The sequence below is a fragment of the Megascapheus bottae genome, chromosome 9, assembly GCF_031878675.1.
Source record: "Megascapheus bottae isolate mThoBot1 chromosome 9, mThoBot2.hap1, whole genome shotgun sequence".
In the NCBI taxonomy this organism is placed as follows: domain Eukaryota; kingdom Metazoa; phylum Chordata; class Mammalia; order Rodentia; family Geomyidae; genus Megascapheus; species Megascapheus bottae.
Genome location: NC_143517.1, coordinates 47,771,761 through 47,796,173, shown reverse-complemented (window position 1 = coordinate 47,796,173; position 24,413 = coordinate 47,771,761). Strand labels below are relative to the sequence as shown.

At 32.1% G+C, this 24,413-nt stretch overlaps 1 long non-coding RNA gene across 1 annotated transcript in view; it reads left to right on the top strand.

Moving 5' to 3' along the window:
• LOC150059148 (uncharacterized) overlaps positions 1-24,413 on the top strand; it is an 84,855-nt gene that overhangs the window by 7,320 nt on the left and 53,122 nt on the right. The window lies entirely within an intron of this gene.

Genomic DNA, 24,413 nt, shown 5'->3' with positions numbered 1-24,413 from the left:
GAGTAGGTTCTAAGATCTCTAAATATCAGTAAACAGAAGAAAAATCATAAATCTATGATTCAGTATCATCTACTAATATTAACTTATGAATGCCAATGAGTAAACAGTTTCTGGCCACTTAAATAAGATTCACAGATACCTAGTCTATCTATGAGAATCATAACTGCACTAACACCACTACAAACAAAAACAATCAGACCTCAGCTTGGCCAGGAGATCCAGAATATTCCTTGTGTTACTTTTTCTCAGGCTGCCATAACAATGTACCATTGGCCAAGCGGAAAATAAAATGTTTCCTCCTACCCATATGGAAGTAAAAAACAAGGTTGTGAGCAAGTTTTGTTTCTTCTGAGGCCACTTTTTTGTTTAGAGAAGCTAAACAACAGCTAGTTCTATCAACAGTTACCTCGTTTTCATGGCATGCCACTGTGTAACTCTGCTCCTTAGAGGATCTTATCAGTTAAAATTAAGATCCCATTTTAACTTGACTTTCTCATTAAAGATTTTATTTTCCAATCAAGTTATATTTTGATACATGAACGGAGAAAACTATACATATGAATTTTTAAGAGACATCCTTCCACTTAACTGTTGTCATTCACATATCTACTGGTCTAATTTACATTTAAAGTTATCCTAGACTTTATAGCAATTTTTCCTTAATGATTGATTCAATTAATTATGTGATGCACCTTCTTTTGTTTCTTTCTTTTTTTTTCTTTTCCTTTTTGTTTCCTCAGATAAAAGGCATTTGAAGTTGAGGCAATTATGCATAGTGCTTACTTTAGTCTTGGCTGAAATTTACATAAAATTACTGTAATTGTAATCCTGTTGAATCTGATAATTGTAGTCACCAGAAAAAAAATATTCTTGGTCCTTTTTCATTTTCTTCTTACAGCTGTTCTTGCAAATTGTAATCTATTAGCAAAAATATAACATTCAGAATAGCATAAAAGATAACTATAGAAATGTTCTGTGAGCATCTTTTATGTAACTTTGAAATTGTTTTACAATACTGATGACTGAAGTTGGTACTGGTAAAAAGGGCTCTACCATTTAATGCATTGTTGAATACATTTGAATCTAAAGCTTGTTTTTCCTCATATTTTTGTCCAGGCTAACATGATACCATCTTCCTCCTAGCTCTGTTTCCCAAGTTGTTGAGATTATGGAAATGTACTATCAACTATGGCTTGTTGTTTTATGTAGATTGAATAACATTTTCCCTGGATGGCCTCAAACATAATCCTAAGCATGCCTGTTAGCTATGGTATGGAGTTACAGGGATGTGCCAATGTGTCTAGCTATCTTCACATAAATTTTAAAGCAATATGCTTAACATATATATATATATATATATATATTCTTCCTGAAAATCATGATTTTATTTCCTTATTTTCTATGCCATACTGAATATCACATAAGAAGTAGTCAAGACATGCAAAGTATAGCACTCCATTTCAGAGCACAGTGAGCACAGTACATTTTTTTAATTGTTGAGGTAATCTATAGAGGGTTTACCGTTACATTCATCAGGTAGTGGGTATATTACTTCTCATACATTAATACCCCTTCTCATGTTTTTTTTGTCCCCGTTTCCCTCCCCCCACCCCTTCCTATCATCTTGTTTTCCTCATTCACTTCCCTATTTCAAATAAACAAATAAACATATATACAATATAGCAGTTAATAAAGTTAGATAGTCACCACTTGAGATTAACCATTAGGGGGAAAAAAAGAGAAGAGAAGTAACATAGTACATTGAAAACAACAATCACAAAGATAAACCTCTTTCTTCCATATTCTAGAGTTCATTTCATTTAGTCTCATCCTTTATAACCTTATGGGCATAGCTTTTGGTATATTGTAATCCTCTGCATGGAGAGTCCTAGATGAGTACACAGTACATTTTATGGCAATAACATTTTAGAAGCTTAGTACCAAAACCACTGTGCTGAAGAATCTAGGAAGAGGTATTCAAAAGGCAAGATTAATTGAGCAAAATGGGAATACCAGAGAAAGTTCTTGAGAGAGAACAAGCAAGAATTGTCAATGATGAGCACTTAAGGAAGTAACTTTCTCTATAACCTACAATCCAAAAGCTGATAAATAAAAAACAATGAGCAAGTGTTTGTCATAGTCTAAGCATTGTTTGGTGATTACTCAGAAGTGTAGAGTCATTAAAAAATGAGGCAACTTTACAGGAAAATAAACATGTGAGAACAGTGTACTTTTTTGTGATGTAAATTGGAACTAAGGGCCATTTTAATATAAATTTCTTGCATTTCAAACCTCATGCTTGAGCAACTGGGATTAAAATTTTATATAGAACTTTTAATTATAATATTTAATTGGATATATTATATACAGTACAGATTAACTGAGCTTAAATTAATTGATAACACTTAAAGAGACTGCAATGTCTTACTAAATATTCAGAATCAATAGTCAATTAAATTATATATTTTGTTTGAATAAATATACAAAATTTAATATGTAATAAACATAGTATATAATATAAAATAAAAATTACTTTGAAGATTAATTTGTTGATAATACACATAGTATATAATATAGAATAAAATTACTTTGAAGAGTAATTTGTTGAGCATAGATAGATACTCTTGTTGAAATTAATAAAAATTATTGTGCTTCTACATAATTTGGGATAAAACACAATATAAGTAAAACAGTATTCTAGTGATAAGAGCTAAAATGCAATTATGTATTATTAAAATACAAATAATTTGGGGCCGGGAGTTTGGCCTAGTGGTTAAAGTGCTTGCCTAGCATGCATGAAGACCCGGGTTCGATTCCTCGGTACCACGTACATAGAAAAAAGCCGGAAGTGGTGCTGAGGCTCAAGTGGTAGAGCTCTAGCCTTGAGAAAGTCCAAGGACAGTGCTCAGGCCCTGAGCTCAAGCCCAGGACTGGCAAAAAAAAAAAAAAATACAAATAATTTGTTTTGTCTTAAATGTCTATGAAGTAGTGAGAATCTATTTTTTCTTTTGCCAGTCTTGGGGCTTGAGCTCAGGGTCTGAGCACTATCCTTAGGCTTTCTCAAGACTAGAGCTCTATCACTTGAGCCTCAGCACCACTGCCGGCTTTTTTCTATGTATGTGCTCCCCAGGGGTCGAACCCCATCTTCATGCATGCTAGGCAAGCACTCTACCAGTAGGCCAAACTCCCAGCTGAATCTAATAATTTTAATGCCCTGCATATTCTGATAAAATAAAGCATTTAGAAACCCTACATTTAGTTTAATTTTTATATGCACTAATTATTTTTGTGGATAATTCTCACATAAATCTAGCTATAAAATAACAGTTTTATTAAATTATTAGTATCACTATTTTTGTAAAACATTGTGTAACTTGACAGAGTAATTATAGCTTGAAAGAACATATGGTGTCAGTGTCTAGGAATCAGATAACTTAATGATTAAGACAGAAAATTTAAAAAGTTTACTTGTAAGAGATAAAAGGTTGTATAAAGTACAGTGGGTATATTCTGTAGAACTATAATTTCAAATAGTCAAAGCCATTTTGAGAGGAAAAGAAACTGCCCATTGTTTCCATGTCAATTACCTTTATGGTGGAGGCAGAGATATTGAGGGATTTAACGAATCACCTACTTTTCACGTGGTTTACATTATATTCTTAATTTTCTATATTTGCCAACTTGAGAATATAGTTTGGTTTTTAACTCAGCTTTTTCAATTTCAAATTTATTTGGAGGTTAATTTTATAAAGAGTCCAAGATGCATTATGAGCAATTATCAAAACCAGTAATCCATGAAATATAGGTACTCTTTTTGTGGGCAATCAATTGGATTTTTTCTAACACTTTTTATACTCTCTTTCTTGAAGACAATAGTGATACTGAATATAAGTTACAATACTGACAACTGGCAATTTTAACTACAATTATAGCTAAAATTTTATTAAATTGCTTTATATGGTGTTATTTACTTACCTGAAAATAAAAGTGTGCATTATAGTCATAATGAAAGTCATCATCATCTAGGAATGTTTATGACTCAACATCTGTCTTTCAGTTCCGCTTCTAATGTCAAGCTGTTCATATGTGTGACAAATTTCAGATGAGAATAATTATCATGATAAATTGTCTTTCTTTTATATTAGCTTTAACAATATAATGAGAGAAACGGTGATTCATTTATTCCCTAAGGTAGACTGAATGTTACATCCTTCTAACAAACCTAACAAATTTATATTGCATGTCCAATATTGGTGCTTTATTGGACTGTGGGGTAAAATAATAGTCAACAATGTGCCAAAATAAAAGGTAATATGTATTAAATTTTACTATGTTCCAGTCACTAATCTAGATATTTTGTATCCTTAATTCATTTAAACCTCAGAAAGAAAAGAAAGTTTCTTTTTTATTGAACTTTAAATTTGAATTGTAATATTAATTCCTAACAGTATAATCTGAAGAAGTGATATCATCAATTATAAATATTGACTTTAAAAATATTACAAAGTTTACTCATTGGTACTATCAAATATAAATTTATGCACTATAATATATAATAAAACCACTATGCATCATATAATAAAAAATGAATCATTTAAGAAGGGCCTAGGCATATATTTCACTTTGTCCTAATGGATATTTATGGACCTTGCCATTCTTCTCATTCATCTCATCCAGACATTCAACACAGTAAACGACATTCTAGACAAAAAATAATATCTCTAGCTGAGATGCCTGTGATCCTAGCTACTCAAGAGGCTGAGATCTGAGGATTGTGATTCAAAGCCACCCCAGACAGGAAAGTTTGTGAGGCTCTTATCTCCAATAAAGTACTCTGAAAAAGCTGGAAGTGGCATGGCTCAAGTGGTAGAGCAAAGTGGTTGAACAAAACAAGCTTAGGAGCAGTGCCCAGAATTCAATCCTTACAACCAGAAGCAAATATTCTTTACACATTGTAAATGGTTGGGGTTTAAATCTATCAGAGAAGTTATCTACTGAACACAGTCCTTAAAACTCAGAAGAATAGCAAAAATTACTTGAAGGCAGATGAAGAAATTTAAAATGATACTTAACAGATTGTAATGATAGGTTTTAATACATTTCTCATATACTGTATTTTTAAATAGAAATTATATTTATTAACATAATTTGGAAAAAATCATTTCATCCTTGTTAAATTTCTTATAAATTTATTGCATTTCTCATGTCCACTGTAATTGCGATATAAACTGAAGAGTACAGGCCAGGCATTGGTGCCTCATACCTGTAATCCTAGCTACTTATGAGGCTGGTATGAAGTCTGCAGAGCAGAAAAGTCTGCAATAAAATGACCCAGGAAAGGCTTGAAGTGACACGGTAGCACAAGGGATAGAGCACTAACCTAGAGCACAAAGAGGCACACAACTTCATTTATTAATAAAATGTTCACATATAAATATGCTAAATACTCAGTATTGTAAACTGTATAAATCTCGGTGTTAAACTGCTTTGACTATCATGAAAGTATTAATATGTACTATATTTTACTGTGGAACATCAAAGGTATATACAAAATAATTGATACAGAGAAACTAAACTGACTAGTTTAATTAAAATGCATTTTGCTATCTTTACATGAGATTGTGCACAACACAACTACCACAGTCATTTTGAGATATGTACTCATATTAAAATGAAATGAAAAGATGAAGATGGAGAGAGGAAAAAATGAGGAGTGGAAGAAAGGGTATAAATTAGGCAAGGCAAAATGAGCAAGAGCAGAAAGATGAAGTTACAGAATCTGGATTGTCAGCACTAGAAAGCAGACTATTTGATTTGGTAGCATCAAATCTGGAGAAAATTCATTTACATTTATGCTTATATAAGGAAACAATGTAAAAAATGGAAATGCAATTAAAAATAATCTTCCAGCACTTTTAGATACAAAAGGAGTCATCCTGTATCTAAAGTACTTATAGGGGGGTGGTGAAGTAACTAATAAAGGAGCTGTTTGTCCATAAAATATGAAGGAATTAAGTTGACAATGACAATGTTAGTCAAGAAAGAAGAATCCCAGTAAATTCTATTGAGTGCTAAACTTAGATAAAAAAAAACTTACAGCAATTCCTCAGAGGTCTGAGGCACCTAAAGATTAAATGAACTTCCTCAATGCATCTCTTCTCTAGTCTCCTTCAATCCAGATTAAACCTGTATGTTCATTGTTAAAGGCTCCCTCATTTGTTCCTATATGAGATTACCACACTATAATCCTGTTTTAAAACTGCTTATTATTTTGAAGCTCCTGGTACATTGCTCTATGTAGTAGAGTCCTTTTGCTCTGAGAACTTGAACTCTATGAGCTAAGCAGTCAATTAGAAAGAAAACAAATCAAAAATTTCCATGTTTTGTTTGTATTTTTCTCAAAATTTCTCAGCTCTCCTTTTCCCATGTATAGAAATTTTATTTCTTTTGCACTCTAGTGTTCTCTATTATAAAAGAGAAATTTACACATTGGCTCCAGTTTTTCACATATTATTTACTCCATAAAAATCTACAGCATTTGCTTTAAGAGCAGTATTAAAATTATACAATACTCCTTCTCAAATCCATGGCAAAACTTCTAGACATTTGAAATAAAATATCTGTATTCAGCAGAATAGTCTGTGTATCCATAAAATATCTTGTATTGTTTTACTGTGATGTGTATTGGGGAATGATATAATCGTGTCACTTCCATGTTACAGTTTTTATAACAAGAATATATTTGTGTTTGTTTTTGAAACCCTTAATAAATAACATAGTCGCCAAACCATTGGGAGGATAGTAAGATATTTCTATTTCAGTTGTTGAGTATTAAGTTGAGAAAACAGCTCAGTAATAGATTATTTAGCTAGCATATATGAAATCTTGGGTTTGATTTCTGCCTTTGTGAGGAGGTAAACACAACAAAGCCAATAATTGTTTTGTAGTAGATAATGTGTTAAATATATGTGTGTGCCTGTGTGATATAGACATACCCATATACATTATATAGATATATATTAAACATAGATATAACTACATATGAATATATCTACTTTAAGTATATTTGATATAATTATTCAGTGACTAAAATTAGTAATCTTAAATATACACTACTTCAATTTCATATAATATATTCAAGTCCAGACCCGTTTATAGACAAAAAGCTTTCCTCAAAGTCATATCTAAGTAGAAAATCCAAAAGGCTTGATTAATTAAATTTTCTATGATTTCTTAAAGTAGTCACAAAATGCAGTTAACTTGGAATTTCTAAGGCATAAGTCTATGTGAAATATGCCTTTATAGATGAATTAAAATGATTTTGAATTCTAAAGAATATTCAGAGGCAGCATAATTGTATCCTAGATTTAAAATAATACTCTTACAAAATGAAGTAATATACAGTAAACTATGGAGGGATTTTATTATTCTCTTGCTTACCAAATCAAGTTTTATCTGTAGATTTTTATTAATTCCTCATATACTCATTGTATTTTACATGCTATGTATCTACATTTAAACCTATTTGTGAAAATCATCAAATCACATTGTTTAGCAAATATTCTCACATATCAAAAATAAAACTTTCATATTATTCATTTCTTTACCATGATAACATTAATTCTTATTGTGAATCATATTATTGGCTTGGAAAGACTTTATGCTTCTCTGAGAGAAAATTACAACGCATTATCCACAGTTTACATGTTATTTTATACAATGTATAATACTTAATCCTTTAAATTAAAATATTTTGAAAATATATACTTTCAAATATATGTGGACATAAATATCTAAACCAAATTTGAATACTGAAAGACTGAAGAGATTTTCCACAGATATTATCTTTTAGGGAAATAAGTGCCAAATTATGTACTGACTGTTATGTTAACATGACTTGATATGTGAAGAGTATTATATTTCCATCAGGTACATATAAATTACCCAAACATATTATATTTCCATCAGGTACATATAAATCACCCAAACTTGTTTCTATTGAGAAGAGAGTGATTAGGAAACTGTATAAAATGAGTCATAGCCTAATAGGAAGGCATCATGATTTAGAAATGTTTGTAATCTGGCTTCTGTTCCTTTATTTTTCCAGCTTCACTTTTAGTCAGAGATTAATGTTGTTCATTTGGCACTCAATGAACATAAATTTTGTAAAGGCGCTTACCTAACATTCTTTTTAATGTTAGACTGAATTTTATTGCAACAAACTGATGTACTTATGCACAAAACTGTAATTAAAAGCTAAATATATTTTCTTTTATCTTCCTTCCAAAATTTCTACATCAGTGCCATATTGACTTCATTCACAGACTGATAAAAAGCAGTTTTAGAGGAAAAAAAAATCTTTAGCAAGAAGAAGGAAGCCAATTTCTTGGGGAACTTGATACTGTCAAAAATGTTTCTCATTAATCCCTACCTCATGTCTCTTTCACCAAATGGGATATGCTCATTACCAAAATAATTCCTGACAAAAAGAAATTACAGTAGCTTAGGCCCCTTGTGAGAATGACTGTTTTTCACTTTTCTATCCAATGCAAGGCAAAGTGGAGAATTGATGACAAGTTTATATTTAGAAAACAGGGAAAAATGCAAGATAGGCAATTTACAGTGTCAATCACAGAATAAATAAATTCTGATACTGTTTGTAAACACCAATGTCAACTTGTTATAGCTGATGTTTAGTGAATATGCCATAAACTCTTTGTGGAAATTTGGCAAAAAGGTAACACAGGTTAGCATTCTGTTATTCAAATGTGATTAAAATAAATGAATCAAAAGAAAAATGATATTTATTTTTCAATAATATCTGAATAATTATAATAATCCACTAATCCATCAGTGAACACAGATTATGCATTCTTTAGACTACATACATGACAATTAAGAGAAAAAAATTTATTTTGTCACAATAGAATCACAATTAGTTTTTTAAAAAAGCCCTTGTTAAGTCCACAGGGGGGAAAGTTGAAACTACCTAGATGAAGGATCTATATTTGACTTAAGATGTAACAAAAATTATTAAATAAATTTAAAGTTCAAAAAAATCTTGAGCATATAGAATCAAAGTTCTGAAAAACAATGCTATGATCAGGAAAATTCTGTATGCAAACATATGGTGTAATGCAGAAAATTTTTAATAATATCTATGTTGTATAGTTTAATGAATCTTTTAGGGACACAGGTATTTTTCCCTAGTTACTATTATGTTACTATTTCTTTTTTAATATCTTAGTTTCCATCTTTATTGCCTATCTGTTTTTTCTGCCTTCCTATCTTGTTTGTCACTTCATTTTCCCTTGCATCAGAGAAGCTATCTCTGGATTTTTTTTTGGGGGGGGGGGCGTTGGTCATGGGGTTTGAAATCTGGGCCTGGGCACTGTTCCTGAACTCTTCAGCTTAAGGTTATTGCCCTACTACTGGGCCTGGGTATCGTCCTTGAGTTCTTCAGCTTAAGGCTACCACCTTGAGCCACAGCCCCACATCTGGTTTTATGGTGCTTAATTGGAGATAAGAATCTTAAGGTCTTTAGTGCCTAGGATGGCTTTGAACTGCAATTCTCAGATCTCAGCCACCTGAGTAGCTAGGATTACAGGCGGAAACCACAGTGCCCGGCTCTCTGGATGCTTTCTAATCTTAATAATGCTTATAATCACTAATCCTTAGCACTCATGTGTTGCACACACAAAAAGATACAATCTTGAGCATCCATGTTGGGGCCTGATAGCCATCTTCGGAGCCTGCTCACCATTCTGGCTCAGCGGCCATTAAAGGGCTTTGGCCAGGCATTCCTTGCATACCTCTCTTGAGGTATTTCTGTATACATAACTCAACTGAACCCCCTAGGGCAGGTCCTTAGCCCACGTGCTTTCCTGCACCGGTCCTGTCCAGTACCTGAAAGTTTGCTCGAACCCTTTGTTACAGCACCTTTGCCTTTTTTCTATTGGCTCCTTTCCCAGTTCCCACCTCCTCTTTCCCCCCACAGTATATAACTAAGTGACTTATGCAGTAAATCTGAGATCTGCTGCACTTTCATGGCTGACACAGCTCCTGGCTCCCTGTTGTTTTCTCCCCTGTAATTGGGGGAGGGCTGGGTTATGGATACTTGCCATCTGGCTTGGCTCCATGGGACTTCAGGCTGGCCCTGGGTGTCCTTCTCATACCCGTGTTGCTGGAGAGCAACATATCCATACTTATTTTGCTAAGTGTTTTCCATTGAATAGATCATGTATCTACATCTTTAGTAAGATAAGACAAGTTGTCTATAATACAGGAAAGACTTCTCATAAACAAGAGAAACTAGGATAATAAAATAATGTGCTCATTACACAGCATGCTCTAGCTAAACATTCATTGATGATTTCAATGTAAGCAGTGAAACAGATACAATTTTATGAATATCAAAATGGAATTGGGAATAATAGAGATGTTTATAGTGTAGATGAAACTATATCTTTTTGTGATACTTAATGAAGTAGGTGCCGCTTGGCACAATAATTCTTTTCATGTGAATAATCAATGCTATAAACAGTGGACTATAACCAACTTGAAAAATATTATGGGATTTCATGAACAGAGTGAAAGTACAACCGAGGTAATAAAAGTTATGAGCAAATCACATGTCAAAAGAATTGAACTTGACTATTTATATTCCCACTACAAATTAGGATATCAAAAGTTATACTTAGGGGGATTTACCTAAGACATTTTGAATTACACAAAATTTTCTGAACATGTTTTATTATGTGCATTATTATTGATAAAATGTTTTGATATTTCAAATAAATGATATTGAATATAGATAATAAGGTCCTGTGGTAAACAGATAACATAGTTATTTAACTAACTGTATATATACTTAGGAAAATTGCAAGTTATTCCTTAAAGCTTTCCTGTAGATATTATGCTAATACAAAAATACTGTATTAAATATTTGTTTATGTTCATATGTGAATATTAGATCCAATCAGTACAAGAGCAAAAACTCAATATTTGGGTAACGAAGGTTATGGACATGGTCTTGGAGATATAAACATAACTGCATAGACATAAAAATATATGATGGGATATACACTCTATAGACATAATTTTATATAGATTGATATGTATCTATGACATACGAACCCTCAGCTTAATTTCAATTATGTTCTAAACTCTTTGTGCCAGTGATTATATAGAGTATCCCTTCTTGAACACTTGTTGTTAAACATGACATTTGAAATATGATGTAAAATCAATGTTAATAAAATATTGTGAGAATTTCAATAAGAATTCCACTTATTACCATACATAACAAAAATTATGAGCAAAATATTTTAGCATATTTTAAGACATACTTTTAATAGCACCCTGTAATAAATGAACATTCTTTATACTGGAAATGTTTTATTGGAAATTATGAGAAAATAGTAAATTGGAGGCTATAATTCAGTGGTAGAATACATCCCTAATAAATCTAAAGCCCTTGACTTGTGTGTATGTGTGTGTGTATGATATAAGAGACAGAAACACAGATAGACGTAGTCATAGACAAAGATAGAGACAGAAAATAAGAATGGAACTCTACATAATGCTTTGAGTATTGTCTCAAATATGTATATATTCTATTTAGAATGAAGGCATTGTACATTTATTTGGAACCAATAAAATACGTAGAATGCTTCAATGACAAGTGTAACTAACTCAGCTAATTACTTTAAAATTTCGAACAAATACTGCAGAAGTAAACATTGGGATCCATCCAGTTGCTGTGGTTGCCTTTTGCTCAGTATGGTGATTGTTCTGAGTTTGTTCAAAGAAAAGCAGAACAATATGGAAAGACCGTATTGCAAGGGCCTTTGGAAAAACGCCTCTCAAGTTCATTTCTGTTACTTATGTGACCAATGTGGATTAGTAGCTTCCCTGGAATTGGAGAGAAATGACAGAAGAATCCCTTCTGCCCTCTAATTCCTTAATTGTAGAAAATTACTAAAGCAAATGAATAATATACGCAATCTCCAGACTGCATTGCACTTTATTCCAACTTAATTTTATTTTTATTTTGTAAGGTAGATTCTGTCTATGGACCTTCAAGATCATTGAAACTGGCTTCTGAACAAATATTTTTCACTAATTAGAAAGATAACAATGACCTCCTGAAGGAATAATGAATGTGCCATTTTAAAGAACACACATAGTTACTTTAGAGAATTCAATACAATTATGTTTCTTCCACTGCCACGATTACAACTTTTATTTCAGTAGACATTTTTTATCTCAATTCCCATATATTTATTGTTTTGATTACTCTTTTTAAATTTAATGTCATGATGACGTTCAGAGGGGTTACAGTTACATATTTAAGGTAATTTCCATATATTTAAACTATCACCTGTCTCTCTAAATGACTCTAAAGGTATTGAGATTGCTTGAAATTTGGAGTGCCCATTTTTTTTTTACTATCTTTCTCTTCATGGTAAAAATAGAACCTTCATCTAAAGCTAACTGACCAAAACTTGAAATAAATAAAAATTATATGTTACTAATAATAACAAAATAAGCTAGAATTCCATAAACAGTATGTTTTTCTGTTGACATAATTAAATACATTAATATAGAACACATGCCTTTTACCATGAAAATAATTTTTTGGTGTGTTATGAGCAATAAGATCAGTTAATAAGATCATATTTGCATATCGTCTAGTAAGTGTATGTTATAAAAGAGTGACACCGTGACTATGTTCTTTTTACAGCAACAATGTCAAAGTACTACCATCACATAGTTCAGAATTCATATGTTAAAACTATATGTGGAATGGATAAATATGGGTTTGCACTTACCAATCTAGTATATTGAGTTACTTTTCCTCAGGTATGTGTTCAACAGTTGTTTGACAGGATCAGTGGCAGACCCATTTTTAGTTGTTTGAAGAGCCTCCACACCAGCTTCCACTGTGGTTCTACTAGCTTCCATTCCCACCCAAAGTAAATGAGGGTTTTATATTCCCCTGCATCCTTGCCTGCATTTATTTGTTCTTGCTTGTTTTCTTAATGATTGTTATTCTAATAAGGTGAAATGAACAAAGACATGGTAATAGGGTATTAAAAAAATGGGGACAGAGTAGAAAAGTAACTTAGTAGTGGGACACCAAGGGGATGGAGGAAACACTCAGGATTGTAGACACAGAAGGATTTTACAATTTTGCATTTTGTAACGTAATGAAAAGCTGTAAATGCTATTTGAAAAATGGAAAGGGGCGAAGGGAGGAAACAAGAAGGAACATGGTAAAGGTGTGAGATTGCTCAAAATTTACTATGTGCATTGTGGAAATAACACAGGGAAGCACTCACATTTGCCACTGTGTGTTGACTCAAATGTAAAATTAAAAGAAAAACACATAAATGAACTTCTGAAGTTACTGAAATGAATGAAATAGGATTCATAGCAATGATCAGATTTTTAAATGAGCCTTAATATGCAAAGTATCAGTTCCCCACCCCTCCTCAGCAATGACCCTGTGACTCTAGGTCACATTTTCTACCATTTTCTGCATTATACAATTTCAACATTATACCATTTTCTATTTACCCTTTGAATTCTGAAAATGATAATATTAATAATAATATATTCCTATTTCTACATGTTTATTGTATGTTCATGCAGTCTCAGCATGGCTGTTTTCTGAATCAGCCCACTTACACCATCAACTTATTTTGACTGTATTATAGTATATTTAAAAATAAAAACTTGTAAAAATACCTAAAGTATAATTGCAAAATTTGGGAGCAAATCATAAATAAGACTATCACAGCCCACAGAAAATTTCAGGTACTATGCCCTTTACTGTCTATTTCAATGTCACTGAAGTTTTTTCATAAGCAGTTTTGATAATTGTATCAATATTCATATTTAAAGTATCTTTTACTTGACCAATATTTCAATGATCACCCTCAGATACAAATTTTTAATATGTTCATTTAGCTGTTTACTTAGAACTGGTTCCTAATGGAAATGTTCTTTCTGAATCACAGAGTTGAAACAGATGTTAGCTTCCAGATGCTTGACTCAGGGGAGAAAAAAAGCCATTTACAAGTGAATGGGACTTTGGTGTTCATTTACTTATTTATTTTATCTTGTAGCTTCCTATGAAGGACCTTTCTTCCTATCTAATAGATACCTGAAATTCATTTGACATAAAAACCACTTCCTTCCGAAATACATTTTGAAATTTTGTTCAGAACAAGGCCTTCACATATAAAGTAGATGAAGAGAATAACAATGAAGCCACCTGACTGCTCTCTGTTCTTAGAGTTTCCGAACGATTGATTGAACTTTTTATGTGTCTTATTTCTTCCTTTGCTCCCTCAACTGCATTCCTTCCTTCCCCTCTCTCTCCTTCTCCCTTCTTCTCATTCTCTACATCTCTCTTCACCTCTCTTAAAGTTTTCTATATAGTATATATACATAGTGTCTCATTATACAGTTCAATCTTTCCTCAAATTTATAATATACTCTGCAAATAATGCAAGCAATATTTTCCTTTCCACTAATGTTTTGATTATAGATGTGTCTCCTCTTATATGTGAGCTTATGGAAAATCTGCACTGTATTTTCTACCATTTCTTTTATCTATGTTCTTTTTCTGGGCTCTTATTTTCAGTGCTATTATGCATTTAGTGTTTTACAAACCAATTGTTATATTAATTTCACTGAGAGTCAAAAATTGAAGGATAGAAATTTTTGGTTCATTCTATAATCTTGGAGCAGACACCTAATATCCTTTCAAGCATTTTGCTTATTTAGAAAAATGTTATACTCATATATTTCATACTTTATTAGGCAAAGAAAGACTCTTGATAAAACCAGCTTGTTGCACAAATTAAAAGCATCCATCTTTCTTTACCTAAAAAAATCAATATTTATAGTAATTTGTGTTGTAAGTAATAGATAATTAACTAGACTAATATATATAGATGTGTAAACTAGACTCCATATATGTACTCATTTATCAATTTATTTATTTATTATTATTTTTTGTCAGTCCTGGGCTTGAGCTCAGGGTCTGAGCACTGTCCTTGGACTTTCTCAAGGCTAGAGCTGTACTACTTTAGTCTCAGCACCACTTCCAACTTTTTTTTTTTTTTCAATGTATGTGGTACCAAGGAATTGAATCCGGGTCTTTGGCATACTAAGCAAGCACTCTATCACTAGGGCAACCCCCGGCCGTATTTATTTATTTGTTTGTTTGTTTATTTGTTTATTTATGTATGTCATTGGTCTTAAACTCTGGTCTTAAACATTTATAATACACTCTCCAGAATAACCAATCTAGATATTAAAAAGATATGGGGCTGGGAGTTTGGCCTAGTAGTAGAGTGCTTGCCTAGCATGCACGAAGACCCGGGTTCGATTCTTTGGTACCACATACTTAGAAAAAGCCAGAAGGGGTGCTGAGGCTCAAGTGATAAAGTTTTAGCTTTGAGAAAAGTCCAAGGACAGTGCTCAGGACCTGAGCTCAAGCCCAGGACTAGAAAAAAAAAAAAAGATATTGGTTAAGTATGACAGCTTTCTTTGTTTTGTTGAAATTCAAGGAACTTACATTTACAATTAAAAATCCTAAAATATGTTTGATTATTAACAGATTGTGAATAATATATCACAGTTTTAGCTGTTATTAGATGAGTTTTACCAGTTCTTTGGTTTCATTTTATGTTCTTTCTGGGAATCTTTAATATGAGCCATGTATAATTATGTAGCATTGTGATGATTTAAAATGTTTCCATTGTTTTGTCATCATATTTACAATCAAAATATTTTATGTGAAACCTTTTTGTGTAAAGATAATGTAAGTAAACTCCATCTGTTTTATTTATGCCATATATCATTGGGAAAAACACAAGACGTGTCAGCTGAAGACACATTTGAACTCTGGAATTCTACTTACAGTTCCTTTTTTTGTTTTTCTTTTTTCTGTTTCTGTTTCTTATCTTCTTCAAAATAAGTAGTATTATTTTTTTACATTTTCTTTTCATTAATAATTAGTGTAATAATTAAATGAGAAAGCTAACAAATATATAGATTTGTATCACTGTTTAAATAACAAAATATGACTATGAAATTTAGTACAGTACCTATTTATATTCCCATCAGTCAATTAAATGAAATTTCTAAAATATATTATAATATACACACATATTTATATGCTTCAAATTTTCCTAAAAGCTAGAAGTATTACTCATCTACAAATAAACAAAAACAATTTCTATTTGAAGCATTTGAATAAGTGGTAAATATATAATGAAATTCAAAATAGGCAATATGTTTGAATTATACTCTTAAGAAAAATATGTAGAACCCAATGCAGTTTTCATACACTGAAAGAGTTGATTTTAGTGAAACATAACATGTTTGCTAATGTTCTTTGACAACGTAAGCCAACTAATTTTGCAATATTTTATTCCTAGCATAAACATCTGGAGTATTTGTTTTGAGATTAAAATATTTATTTTTTAACTTCAGTTTTAAAACAACATTAAAACTATTCAATAAGTGTCTAAGGGACTTTCTTTCTCATATACAAAGGAAAATCCATCATTTAATGTAACTCATTTGCAGTAAATGAAGTAGTAAAAAATCATAATTACTGTAGATCATACAAAAACCTTCAAACTGCAGCTGCATCCTACCAATGCTTCATTATTTTTTTCTAAGAATCAAATCTCTTTATACTAGTGTTTTTAGATTTTTATTATGCTTTCACCATATACTTTCAGATTGAGAAACATTCAAAAATTATGTCTTAACTCACAGGAATCATTGAGAAATATATGGAGATCTTATAAATGAATGATGGCATTTCAATATAATATCATAAAATAATAAAAAGAAATGTTGCTTAATTAAGTAATAATGCTAGGTCTGTTAGTTTAAACCATGTCCTGCTTTTTATCCTTTATTTTTATGACCAAATATTGAGATAAATGTCTTCAATTTTATAATTTTCCAAAAACTGAAATTAAGGTAGAAGCAATGTTAGATGTCCAATGAAATCTCAAATCTTAGTTACCCCACTCAAGAGTTTCTCTTAGAAAATGTTGGTTATTGAATGTATTGGGTATTCCTGTCCTTTAACTTTCCTTTTCCAGGGCCTACTTGATGATTTTATATATATGTATATATGCCTATATACATATATATATACACATACATACATTTTTATGAAAGAATATGTATATGCTTATATATACATACTTACGTATTTATTTTTATATATTTACATATATGCAAAGAAAAAGTATTCCAAATGAGGCATGAGGAGCATGTGGTCCAAATACTTAATCACACAGGAGGCAATATCAGAGGTCTGGATTCAAAGCCAGCACAGGCAAGGATGTGTGTAGGACTATTATTTCCAATAAATTTCCAAGAAGTCAAAAGTGAGCTGTGGTTCAAATGATTAAAACTTAACCTTGAACAATAAAAAAAGGAATAAAAAACCACCTCAGGGCCAATACCAGGCTTCAAGTTCAAAATCCAGGACCACAGCATGCACACACACACACACACACACACACACACACACACACACACACACCACGTAAACACAGATCTTCCAAGTAAGAAGGTAAATGTTAAAACTTTTCCTCCTACAGATTAAAATACAGTAAATTATAATGCAATAAATAAAATGATAAAATAATTGGTCAACTTTTGGAATTATAATTTTGAAATACAGACAGTAGTAAAAAATTGATTTCTATATCTAACACTAAGTAATCAGATATAATATATAATCAAATTAAGTCAGTTAACATTTATTAAACCATTTTATTAATGAAGCTAACATAATTTGGATAACTGCAGTACAATTAAATTATGTAGTAACGTGGCAAAAATGGGTAAGAAGACTCACAAAAAGAAATATACTGATTTTATATTAATAAAATTATTTTCTTACAGTATATTCTAAGATTGCTGTTAATAAGATTTTATACTAATTTTCTCCCATAATATGCAAATTCATTACAATTACAATTAAATTCCCAGGAGATACTGAATTTGAAATTGACAAAATAATTGAAAATGTGTGTGTGTATTTATATGTCTTTGTAAGTTTGTGTGTGTGTGTGTGTGTGTGTGTGTGTGTGTGTGTGTGTGTGTGTGTTTAATCAAGCAGTCTGTCCGTGCCAGTGGAGGCTGAGATCTGAGGATTGAGGTTAGTAGCCAGCTCAGACAGAAATGTCTATGAGATTATTATTTGCAATTGCACAACAAACAGCTAGAATTGCAGCTGTGTTTCAGGAGATAGAGTGTCAGCTTTAAACAATAACAACAGCTCAAGGACAGCACCCAGGCCCTGAGTTTAAGCGGCAGGAAGAGTGTTCATAATCTTTCTCCTGTCCCCATCAGACACACCGTAGTGACATAACATATTTGGAGAAAAGAAATTACCGATATCTTTACTTACTATAGTTTATCAGTACTCGAATTTGAACTCAGAGCTTTCCATTTACTGGGCAGACTTGCATTACTATTGAAGCCCATTTGGCTCTGATTATTTTTGAAATAGAATTTTTTTTTACTACATTCTTTTTGTTTCATGCAGCTCACCATACCTGTGATGCCATACGATACTTATTGAAACAGGGTCTCAGTATAGTTTCCCTCATGCTAAACACAAGGCACAATATTGATAACCTCCTGATCTCTATCCCCAGGTAGCTAAGACAACAGGCTTGAGCCTTTGGTGCCTTGTCTACCTTTATTTCTGTTAAAGCTTCAGTAATTAGGGTAAGTGGTATTGGCATAAAGATAAATGAAGCTGTTAATGGACTAAATGCACTATATAGAAGCAAGTACAGATTCACACCAATATTGATTTTCAGCTAACTTACAAAGGCAAATCTGTAAACAGTCTTCAAAAACAGTTTTAAAAGGATTAAATATGCTTTGATCTGTGCATCACAACCTAAACCAAAATTAACTAAAATTGACCCACAGGCTTAAATTTAGGGATCTAACACTGTAAAAAAAATGATCCAAGCAAAATATGGAATATATTTTTATTATAGTATTTAACTAAGATCCTTTATATACTAAAAAATACAATTAAAATAATGAATTGATAAACTAGGTATTTTGTGTTTTGAAACTTTTGCCACCAAGTTTTCACCAGTAAGAATAAACACAGAAAATACAGGAGTCACGTGTAAAAGTTTTATTCACAAAAGACCTTTTCACTGTATATATTTTCAAAATGAATCAATTGTGGTATGAGATCTTCATTAAATTAACAGAAAAAGATTTGAAAATTCTGTTTAGCAGGGGGGACTATGTATAAAAGCAACTAGGCTCAATAACTACTCATTTTTGAGGAAATAAAAATTATCAATATGAACTCTTAGTATATACATTATAATAGTTCAAATTAATGACTGATCACAAGAAGTCTTTGAAATTTTGTTGCCAATATTATTCAGTTGGAGTTTTACAAATATCTAGTTGAGTATAAATAAAATGGCATACACATTGTGAAAATCTCATTTGGCAGTCATAATAATTTTAAACTATCCAGTGACACAGTTTTAGAAAGAAAAGTAAGGAAACCATCTTATGTTTTCATACAAATATTTCATATAAATGTTCATTGAAGTAATATTGTTGCTGGAAATAAGCTGAATTCATCCATCAGTTAAGGGATAATTAACTGTACTACTGGGACTCTAATCTCACTCAGCAATTAATAGAAATTAATTCATGTTATATACTGCAAAATTTATTATTTGAAGGAAAGATCCTCAATAATATTACAAGATCTGTAATTCTCTCATTAGTGAGTGATATGAAATACGAGACACATTGTCTGAGGATGATATAGTAGAGTGTAAAAGGAATTAAGATGACAAAGAATATATAAAGAAAGATAATTTTTGGAGTGATACCTATGTTCCTTCCCTTAATTGTTATGATTTATTTAGGAATGGATTAATATATTCAATTTTATCACATTATATATTTTCTAAATGTCTAGTTTAAGGCAATCAACTTTCATTTAAAACAACTAATTTAGCTAGTAGAGAGAATGAGATGTCGATGAAATTATTGTTTACACTTTGATAGAATATATTAAGTAGAACTACTTTTCCTGTACCGTACGCTAAAATGGAGCTTCTTTCATTATTAATTTTTTCTCATCAGTTGAAAGGAAATGTGTTTATGAAAATAAACAAGCACCATTCAGTTACAATTCCAAGTGGAATTTAATATGTGAGTTTGTATCTAAATGCTGTTTTGGATCACCGATGTGCCCTACCAACAGAAACATTTTTTTTTGCCAATCTAAGCTATTCATATCAGTTTTCAATTAAAGCTGATCGACTATGAGTTTAGCAAATACATTTCTACAGAAACATGAAGTAGATTTATTACTTCATTATATTCTATTTTATATTTAGGACAAAATGGTGCTAGAAATAAATACAGTTGGTAATAGGCTATTTTTCCTCAGTATAGAGTATCAAATTCAAGGCCTTTCACTTGTAGGACAAAAGAAGTACCACTGAACTACTTTGTCAGTTCTAGGACAACTTTCTCAACCATAAAGATTTTCAACACAGGCCGGGTGTTTGGTCTAGTGTTAGAGTACTTGCCTAGCATGCACAAAGACCCTGGTTCAATTCCGTGGTACCACATACACAGAAAAAAAGCCGGAAGTGGTACTGAGACTCAAGTGGTAGAGCTCTAGCCTTGAGAAAACCCAAGGACAGTGCTCAGGCCCTGAGCTCAACCCCAGGCCTGGCAAAAAAATTAAAAAAAAAAAAGATTTTCAACAGTCATATGAGAAATTTTGGGTTAAAATCATTTTGTATTTGAAATTTCTCACAACTTTTGGAACAATGGATTTTTCTCTAACATCACTTACAAAGTTGAAAGCAAGATATAGGAAAACACAATATTGGTAAACTAAGTTTGTATATGCTTCAGGCTTGTTACTTAGATTCTTTCATAGATAGAATAACCTCCTGTATTTGCAAAACACACACTTCCTATAGAAACAAATAATTTTAGTCAGATGTTAGGAGCATTGATCAGGAATAGACTGGGAGGGGCTCATAGATTCAATTTAATATGAGATAACTTTAATATACTATAAGAACAATCACATTATAAGCCAAATAGAGTTTTACACAAAGGCAAGACAAGGTGTTTTAATTATCTTGAAAATCTGAAAATTGACTTAACATATATTAATTGTAAATGGAAAAGTCCCCTTCTAGCTCCATATCTTACAGTGGAACAATAATTTGCTACAATTGCACACAGGTATTTTGAAAAGTACAGGAGTATTACATTTCTTTGACTTAAGCTGCTAAGATAGACCTCTATGAAGTATTTATTTTGTTTTACTTATATATTCAAATGATTAATATAGAATTGGCACATGTAAATTGAAATTTATCTATAATCTATGTATCTACCTATTTTGGTGTATCCTTTTATTACCTTTGTATTTCAAAATATTATCAATTAAAAAGTCAATTTTGTTTTTAAAAAAATGTTGTGGCCATGATCTGATGTCATAAAATGTTTTTAAAACTTTAGTGATAGAAAGTTCATCAGCCATTTGGGATACCCCGAGAGAATGACAATGAATTATTAGTAACAGAAAGAAATTTTAAATGAGCCAAACTTTTAAATCATTTTCAAATAATGGCAATGAACTGGAAAATTATTATACCATTGAAGAGACTCCGCATTGGATGCTATAATAAATCATTTACTGAACACTATTAGAGTTTAAAATTAAATCCATTTATAATTAAGTTCAAACATACTTTGAACAGATTGTTGTACTTCAAAAATATGTTTAATATAAATTCCAGCGGTCATCATAACATCAAAATGTCACATACATATTGTGGTCCTGTGTGCAAGAGCTAAATAAGCTTAGCCTGTATTCTTCGGTTCAATGAAATAAGAAAATATTACCTTTCCCACAAAATATAATAAGAAAAATAAACCATAATGATAAGCCAGCATTATTGAAACCTTTTACTGTGCACAACAACAAGAAACAAAATATTTTATTAATCAATATTTATACATATACATGTAAACTTATTTAATTAAGCACAGATTTTTTTTATTTTGTTGTTGGGATAATGTATAGAGGATTTTCAGTTACATTTGTTAGGTAGTAGGTGCATTGCTTTTAGCACCTTGATACTCTTCTCATGTTTTTGACTCATTTCCCTCTCCCCACCCCTCCCAATCATCTTGTTTTCCCCCCTTCCCTTCCCTATTTCAAGTAAACAAATAAACATATAAACAATATGCCAGGTAACAAATTCAGATACAGTAACAACATGAGATTAACCAAAAGGCAAAAAGAGAAGAGAAATAACATAGTACATAAAGAACAAGGGAGCCAAAAAAAATAGACTAGAAGAAAGACATCCTCTTCAACTAGTGGTGCTGGCAGAACTGGTTAAGCACTTGCTCCAGGATCAATTTCAGATGAATTAGAGGCCTTGAGATAAAAGCAGATACCCTGAAAACTTTACAAGATGGAACTGGAGATACACTAGTTCTCCTTGGCAAAGGCCAAAATTTTTTTTAATAAAGACCCAATAAAACAACAAATTAAGGAAAGTGTACAATGAAGAGATTGCATTAAACTGCAGAGCTTCTGTCTGACAAAGGATATAGCTAGCAAGCTAACTAGAAAGCCCACAAAGTGGGAGATCTTCACTAACCATACAACAGACAAAGGCCTCATATCTAAAATATATCTACAGTTAAAAAAATTAAATCACTCCAAAATTAATCTAAACCCCCCCCTCATATAAAGATGGGCCAAAGACTTAAAGGGAGATTTCTCTGAAGAAGACATAAGAATGGCCTATAGACATATGAAATAATGCTCAACATCTCTGGCCATAAAAGAAATGCAAATCAAAACAACTCTAAGATTCCACCTCACTCCAGTTAGAATGGCCGTGATCAAAAAATCTAATAACAACAGATGCAGGTGGGGGTGGGGCCAGGAGGGATCACTACTACACTGTTGATGGGAGTGCAAACTCGTTCACCACTATGGAAAGCAGTATGGCAGTTCCTCAAAAAAACTAAACATAGAGCTCCCCCCTATGACCCAGCAATTCCAGTACTTGACATTTACCCAATCATCCAGAAACAAGGACATACTCTAACCACTAGCACAACGATGTTAATTACAACACTATTTACCACAGCAAAGATATGGAACCAACCCAGATGCCCCTCAGTAGATGACTGGATCAACAAGATGTGGTATTTATACACAATAGAATTCTATGCTGCTGTCAGAAAGAATAACACCACCCCTTTTGTAAAGAAATGGAAAGACAGAAAAAAATCATATTGAGTGAAGTAAGCCAGACCCAAAGGAACATAGGCTCAATGGTTTCCCTCATTTGTAGTAATTAGTACACATCTAGGATTCTCCTAGTAGAGTATTACAAGAGCTCAAACATAGATACATAAGGCCATATAAAATGAGGCTAAATGAAAGGATCGCTAGGATATGGAAACAAGAGCCATATAATGTGTGATTGTTGTTCTTAATGTACAGCTATTTAGCATTCTTTTGTTGTCCCATGGTTATTCTCATATTGTTTCAGTATCTTACCCTGTTATCTAGTATATTGTATATACAATTATTTCTTTATTTGGAATAGGAAAGGGAAAGGGGGAAAACTAGAGGAGGGGGGATTGGGGTAGGGAAATGGGGACAAAAGCATGAGAAGGGGTATCAATATTTGTGAAGTAATGCACATTATATCTGGCAAATATAACTGTCACCATTCTATTAATTACAATAAAAATAAAAAATAAGTAAAAAAAAAAAAGAACAGCATCATACAAGATAAAGCTCTTGTTTCCATATCCTAGAGTTCTTTTCATTTAGCCTCTTCCTATATGACCTTATGTACCTAGGTTTTGAACTACTGTAATCCTCTGCTAGGAGAATCCTAGATGTGTACTAAGTATTACAAATGAGGGAAACAATTGAGCCTATGTTCCTTTGCATATGGCTTACTTCACTTAATAGGACTTTTTCCAAATCTTTCCATTTCCTTACAGATGGGGCGATGTCATTCTTTCCGATGGCAGCATATAATGCCAGTGTGTATATGTACCACATCTTTTTTTTTTTTTTGCCAGTCGTGGGCTTGAGCTCAGGGCTTGAGCACTGTCCTTGGACTTTCTCAAGGCTAGCACTCTACCACTTGAGCCTCAGCACCACTTACAGCTTTTTGTTATATATGTGGGGTACCGAGGAATCGAACCCGGGTCTTCGTGCATGCTAGGCAAGCACTCTACCACTTGGCCAAACTCCCAGCCCCAATACCACATCTTCTAATCACCTACTGAGGGGC